The sequence below is a fragment of the Lasioglossum baleicum genome, chromosome 7 (genome assembly GCF_051020765.1).
Source record: "Lasioglossum baleicum chromosome 7, iyLasBale1, whole genome shotgun sequence".
Taxonomy (NCBI): Eukaryota; Metazoa; Arthropoda; class Insecta; order Hymenoptera; family Halictidae; genus Lasioglossum; species Lasioglossum baleicum.
The window spans coordinates 5101643-5109635 of record NC_134935.1 but is presented as its reverse complement, the minus strand read 5'-3'; positions in this window follow the sequence as shown (position 1 = coordinate 5109635).

Here is a 7993-nt window from a genome sequence, read left to right as displayed (position 1 = left end):
CGCGGCACCGATTAGTAACGTTGAATTGTTGATTCAGCGATTGCGGTATCATTATTCGTCGGCGAATAATTGAGAATTTATCTTCTTTTGTAATCCACTGCGTTTTTTCGGTCGCGAGCAAACATCGGACTCGTCACCATGAATTTCGTGTATTTCTAAGAGAGCTACGTTACTTTGAATTCGTTAAAAGTTCTTAATTTTCTGTAACTGTTTCCTTCATCTCGATCGACAATTTTTTAATAAAATATATTGATGTTTTCAGCGCACTGGTTCGATCTGGTGGTTTCAAAATACCACATTATTTAAAGGAATTTTTCCCGCGATCAAAGATAAAGTACCATTGTTAAAAAACTATAATTTAGTTTATTCAATACCTTTTAAGGGTTGTAGGTTTGTTTCTTGGAACATTTGGTTTTTTTTTTGCGGAATGCAACAGAAATTACATATTATACATTGATTTAATAATTTTTTACAGACTCAATTATATAAAAATTTTTCTTGAAAATGGTCTAAAAATTGACCGAAACGTTGAAAATTTTGTGGTAATTTGCAAAATTGCTTAGTTAGTTACATCAGATCGAACCAGTGCGCTGAAAACATCAATATATTTTATTCTACGTAGTCTTGAATATTAGAGATTGTTGAAATGATTAACCCCTTGCCGTATTTTAACGAGTCAGACGAAGATTTTAACAAAGTCTAATAAATATGAATGCTATGCCTTTCTTTTTAGATGAAATAAAATTCGATTCGTTTGTAATCAATATTCAAGCATTAAAATAAATGAAGCCATACGGAAAATATACAATTTTGCTCTAATAGATTCTACAATAAATACGATTTTCTTTGCGGTTACAGCGATGAGAACCTCTTTACCCTTAATAATTTTACAGAGGAAAAGAGGAAATTAATTTTTATTCTTCATCTACATACATTTACAAAAGAATTAAATTTTATTCCGCCCTAAAAGAAACGTTTGAAATGTTCATCACGAGTCTACCCCGTTATTATACCGCGAGGGGTTGAACAACAATGAATTTTTTTCCAGAAATTGTTTCGAACTGATTAGCAGAAAAAAGCGACGATTAAGCGGCCATGTTCTCGTCGGGTTCGAGCTCGAAGGAAACGGGGGTGGCTCGTCGAAAGTCGAGAATTCTTTGATCCCGGGCCGTGGCGCTGCAACGCGACGCGCAGGCAGGAATTACGCCTGGAATTATATCAGCGCGGAATTGACGTAATTAAAATGCAAAGCGCATTTCCACCACAGTAAATGAGATACAAATAAACGATCACGAGGATGCGCGTCGGTAGAGAGGGCCGGAAGAGGTGGGATGGTTGCGAGGGTGGAGGGCGGAAGTTTTTGAGCAGAAAAAAAACGAAGGAAAAGGGAATTGCATTTATCATTTGGCTGCCGCTGGCGTATACATATATACATATAAATTCCCTCGAGCTCCTCGCGGCAGCGCTGCCACCGTTAAGATATTAAAAAAAAACCATATGTCATGAATATTCATACGATAATGCGGCACGCGTTTGGCGAGGAGCGTTGTTCCCAGCGGTTCCACGCACACGTACACAAACACAAATAACCGTGGAATCATTTCGGAGTCATGGGTCAATAAAGCACGGAACAGCGAAGAACAATTAAAGAAGCGAGATGTAAAATGCTTCTGGATTACGTTTTAAACGTCTCGGAGATTCTCGTTTCCTCGAACTACTCCGTTTTATTTAAGCAATCGGTCGCTGCGTGTCGTAAAGATTATGTGGACTCGAGTCGTTTCGATTTTATTTCGGCGGGTTCTGCGGATTCTGGATTTTATTATAAAATCGTGGAACCAGGTTTGGCAAAACACATTCACAGACGCTAATTATATTATTGGTGAACGAACGAACACGTCGGTGTTTTCTTTTGATATCGTGTGTAAAACAATGCTTGAAAAATGTTGAAAGATAATCCTCCAAAATTTTAGATCGCTAACCCTCATTTAAGAATAATATGCGGGTCACAGTTGGGCAGTAATTAATTACATCTTCAATTTCATGTACAAAAGTGGAGTATAATTACAATAAGAAAACGGTTAAAACATAAAAATTAGTGGTTTAAAAGAACAATTACACTGAAGTAATTGTTGGACTCAATTACAATTACTGTAATTTCACAATTACTGGTTGAGTCAAAGTAATTGCAATTACCAATTACAATTACATGTAATTGTAATTTTATTTCTGCAATTTCAAATTACAGTAATTGGTAAGTAATTGTAATTGTAATTGAAATTATATTTTGCCCAACTCTGATTCGGATAAACACCCCTAACGTTATCATTTTTCTCTCGGTTGTTAATTAGCGACGATTCATTGAAAGACGAACCATGCTTTTCAGATATCTTGTGCCATTTTTACGATGTTGTCGATTTAGACTACAGGGTATCTCGCCCGTCATGACCACCCTGATTTACAATACAAAAGCGGAAACACAAAAATCGTCGGGAACGCGCAACGAATTAGAGCGACAAGTGTTTAGGGGATGATCTAACATTACTGGCCGGCCGCAGGGGTAAATACCGCATTGTTCCGTAGACCGAATAGAACGGTGAACAAAACGCTTTGCGGTGGTCATGCTGGCGGTGTGTACGCGCCCTAAATTCTCCCGGTGCCCGTTTCGTTTATCAGGGGAGGGACGCGGGAAATTCGAGTCGAATGCGACTGCACACGAGAAACGTAATACGCGGGGCCGAGATAATCGCGATTCTGCGGGGCAACGATAACAGAAGTTCCGTTAATGCGGACGAAAACGCGCCGCGTCGCGGAGTTGTCCTGTATTTTTTGAAGATAGGGACGCGGCTGTAATTTACGCGCCATTACGCGACCCACCCCATACCCGTCGCATCCGGCACGCCCGGTCTAGAGACACCGACCCGTTCATGAATACGCTTTACGTACCCGACGGCCCCGCAACTTGCTCGCGAATGCATTTTACATGGCCGGCGAACCGGCTAAAGGTTAAGGAATAACGCTCGGCATTTTTGTTCTGCCCACTTGGAGAACGTGGCAACTGACTCGAGGATATGGTTACCGAAGCCTTTTATCGTCCTTCCATTTATAAATTCCTACGGAATTACGCTGAAACCTGATACTACACGGTTTAACCCTTCCGCGCTCGCACAATTACCACTTTACGGGGTATTCTTGTTTCATCAAGCATTCTTTAACCAAGTTTTAGGAATATTTTCTTTGGAATCGAAACGTTGTGGTTCGATGCCCTAATGACAGGATCAAAATCCCAAAGTTGTGCGATGATGCCTTTAGGTTGCGCATCGAGCCCAAAGTTTGACCATTCAGGGCGAATATTATTATAAGAATCTATTTATATATTATTAGAATTATTAAATGCAATGCTCCAAAACTTTTTGCCGTTTGTGTAGAATGTGTGATCGATAGATTTTTGGAGCTAGATAAAAGTTCACTTCTTTCATTAATAATTTTAAAACGTTGAAAGTAACATGTTGATACGCTTGAATTCTTTTAATCTTTCCACCGTTTTAAATTGCACCTACCCGTTTTTACCAGAACTGCATAAAATTCGCAATCTAGTGATCAATTTAAAAAACCTCCCCATATCAGGCAACTTTCCTATTGCCGTTTGTCAGGGCCGGGATTCCCTCGGGCCCCGCAATCTCTAAGGGCGGCACTGTATATTTATAGCTACTGTTGTTCGCCATGTATAAATCCAAACATTGTCCCGTGAACGGTTCATGCGCTACATTGTATATCGGCGCAATAATGAAGTTTTAAATCTGGACCAATAATTGTGTCACCTGTATACGAGCGACACTACAGTAAACACGTTAAGAAGCGGTTGTAACCGGCGCGAGAGCTCGTTTATCGTCAATATTTACCCCGACAAATTATTTTGTAATTTACAATCACTTTCAATATTTATGAGGCGCCGTCAGCGTCCTCGTTCCACCGTTAAACTTTGTAATTAATTTTTGAAACAGGAACGTTCTAACTCGCCTGACTAAATGTCGCTAGCCCTTCTGGATTAATTGCTAATTTTCATTGTCTACAGGTCGGTCCACAATTCCGCACCGGACGGGGAACATAAAAGTCGTTATCGAAGTTCGCATAAACACGTGCATACTATTTTGTCGCGTTTACACTTCACTGTTTCTAGCCGAACAATTTATTAAGTTGACCAGTCGGTTCGTCCTAACAAAACTCTCTATCTACTTCTAACGGAAAAGATCAAAGGTGATCGAAAAACAGAATGCAAGCAATTCAGGAACAAAATCGACAGAAATACCGCGTTCTCGTGCTTGATATTCATTGTTTACCATCACAAAAGTCGATGCATTATGGAGGATCCTGTATTTATCAGGCAGAACGCTCTCCCGAATCGATCATCGAGATTACATTCTCCCGGGCCTCGGAGTAAAATCCTTTGATAACGCTCCGCGAAGTTTTTCGTTCGCAAATGGGTTGGCTTATACAGGTTCTATCACAAACTTTCCTAGTTTGCGCTTTAGATAAAAATAAGACTAAAATATGATGCAGAGGGAAGTTCGTAAACAACTAATTAAAAAGTTGTGAGACGAAATGATCTGGTAACATGCTGATTAACCGTCGAATGGCTGGTTCATTTTGATACGGACCTACAAACTTTCCGTCGAAATCCGTAAGTGAAATATAAAATTGTAGGAACATTGAAAGAGTTAAAAAAATGAATTGATATTGTTAGGAGAAGAAATCGATTTTTATTTTGTACGTATATCCCCAGTCTAGTTAGTATCACGTACAATCATAAGATCAACGTTGATCTCGCAGAAGTAGATTCAAAAATATTATATATAAACAGAATGAAAGAATGAGAAGTGTGTAGTATAGTAGAAATTGAAAGCAGGAAATATCTGCTTGAAATAAAGTAATTACAAAGATGAACCCTGTGTGGCGAGTAGACTGCGGATCTTTATGCAAAATAAAAAATATTTACGTTCACTGCAAGACACAGGAGCTAAATAAAAAATTTTTTCTTCTCATAATTATCTTGTTAAACTGAAACTAATAAACTGATGTCCTTAAACCTTTTTAATACGATGAATCGGAAGTTTCCACTTGGAAAATTAAAATGCATTGGTATTGTACTTGGCTTAGTCAACGTTTCACTAACATTTTTGTTGTAACTTCGTAGACCGACTAGACGTTTCGTTAGTCAGTTTAGTGGATCCACCGTGAAAGTTTGGAGACCTGTACGATGCTGTAGCTAGGTGAACAAGCCGTTCTGAGATGGAGAGCGCGGGTGGCGCAGGTGACGAGGACTGGTAACGTTACGGCGATAAAGGGCTCGGGCTAACTTGTAAATTCATGTCAGCTTTACGCACGCTTTAATAGATATAACGGGAATTTTTCGGGAGAAAGTTACCTTAGTGCACTCGGGTTCCCAAAACTTCGGGAAGACTTTCTATCTTCGTCTAATGTTCTTTACGAGGTCCCCCGGCGAAGTATAACCTCTCGAAACGGCGCGCGATACGTTTCTTGAAGCACCGATGCGAAGGGAGAGTCTAACGCACTGAATTATGCACGGAATTTAATGGAACGCGAGGCAGCATCCTTGTTTAATTCACAGTTATCCGATGTCTGGGAGCCGCGGCAACGTCGGGTGCAACTCCTAGCCCATCCCGGAAACGCTATTGACAGCGCAGTTTTAATTATTAATTAATAAATTGCCGCGTGCCAAGGTGTTGTTCCTCCAGCCGCGCGGATCAATACTTTATACGACGATTCCGAGAGTTTTCACGTTTTCGACTGCGCTGATATACGCCCGACGTCCGGAAATGGAGCGTGAATTTTCTACGAGCCTGAAACACGAATTACGCGGAATGAAAATATGAAGTGCGCACGAAACACCGCGCCCGCCGTTCTTCTTAATACCATTCAACCTGCGAATTAATCGCACTCTCGGAATCACACCGGTTCTTATTTTATTCGACCGAATCGATACTCGCGGACTCGAGATTTTGTACATTCATTCAGAGATTCTCCTTAGCTTTCGAAACCCTGCTCCATTATTATCGCGAGCGAACATTTCACTCTCAATTCTCGTTTTACGAACAGAGAACGTACATTTGTTCGCTTAATTCGTTCGCGTTATTTAGGAACCTTGTTCAATCATTATCGCGAGCATACTTCTCTCTCCAATTTTCATTTTACGGGATGTACAGACTTGCATCGAAATTGCTACGGACCGTACCAGCACGTTTGTTCACTTAGGTTGGAGAGAAAAATTGTTACGCTTCACCTGTATATTTACGTCCTGTTCCCTTTGATTTACGTGACAATTGAAATTCTATATACAATTAGGACGAGTAATAAACACATTTCCACCGTGGCATTTTTACTCCAACGATTTCACCAACGAGAACAAAAACATAACTTGGTTGTGTAAATTGTAGCTCTGTGACTCTCTTCTTGATGTTTCACATCATTTTTACTCACGCTTAAAGAAAATGCAGAAAATCGTTGTGAAGGGGTTCACAAGCAGAATATCCTCTTGATAATTCTTTGTTACGAGGATGAATCATGTTGAGCTAGAACAATGTTAACGGGATCGGGGACTGGATGTTAACACCGACAATCGTGCGTAATCTTCGATAAAGCTTCGCTACGCGCGTCACAAATGTTGTACCATCGCCACTATCGAAATCCCGGAGCATGATAGGGGGACGCGTGCCGCGTCACGTATTTTTCTATCGCGGCATTACGAAACGATCTCCGGGGATCGCGAGAACATTTTTTTTCGTCCATTTGTTCCGCGAGAAAACCGTACAAAATCGGCTCGCGTGTCACCGGTTGCCGACCTCGGCTACACTGTCGTGTTCCGACGTATTAACCCCGAAACATTTGCAATTGTGTGTTTGAACGACGATCGCTGAAACGCGCGCGATTATCAAATAAAATTCGCGACACGGACGATACTGTCGCGTTTTTCTAGCATGAACGCAAGAAAAATCCACGGACGGGTGGTACATAGAAGCGATTTTAACGAAATATTTACCATCGAGCAAAGAATTTAATAACTTTTCAGCAAAGGGGGAGCATTGTTCCCCCTTTTCCATTATGTCGGATCGGAAAGGCAGATCCTCGTTAATGAAAACTGTAGAACGTAATGGATCGGTAATTAATTGAAGGGAACCAACGTATTGTCGTTTCACGCACACTTTCTCTGTTAATGGTTCAGAAGTGTGCACGCGACACGGCGCGGCGTGGCTGTAGCAGTCGGCGAAGGCAATGAATAATGAGAAATATTATTTCCTTTTAATGGAAACGTGGCTGCCAGGTGTCACAGAGACGCGTTAGATGCACGCTCATCGACGTCTCTTTGTCCAATCCTGATTGTGTTCTCTGACACGTTGACTTCAATTCATAAAATCAAATTATTTGGTTTAATCAAACGAAATTTTCAAGTCAGAGAATAGAATGTTCACTTTGGAAAGAACCTAGTATAGGTTGCGCCAAAGTAATTTGCGCGATGAAATATTTGAACCGCGCTTAAAAACATCGATCCCGAGTGTGAATTATCGATCGAGCCAACCAATTAATTGCGTTCAACGGAATCACGGCCGTGTTCCAGTATAAATCGAGCAATCCGAAGGATTACCGAAATGAGTCCGGCTCAGCTTCCAAACAATTTCCGTGGCCAGTTTTCATGCGCGTTCGCAGAACAGTGTCGTAATTTTCGAGCTTATAATTAATTGATCCTCTCCCCACTCTCTTAGAACCCCTCTCCTGCGTTACACCGCATTTATTCCTTTTTCTTCAACATATGCGACGGGGTTCATGACCGCATTTTTCGTAAAGTCGCACGACACCGTCCAGATTTTCTGGAAAGATATTTAACGTTATTCATAACGATCGATCCCGTGGCACGATAAATAATCGCGTTAATAATCGCGTAATCGTCGCTCGTGACGGCCGGCGTTCGCGTGGCCGAGAA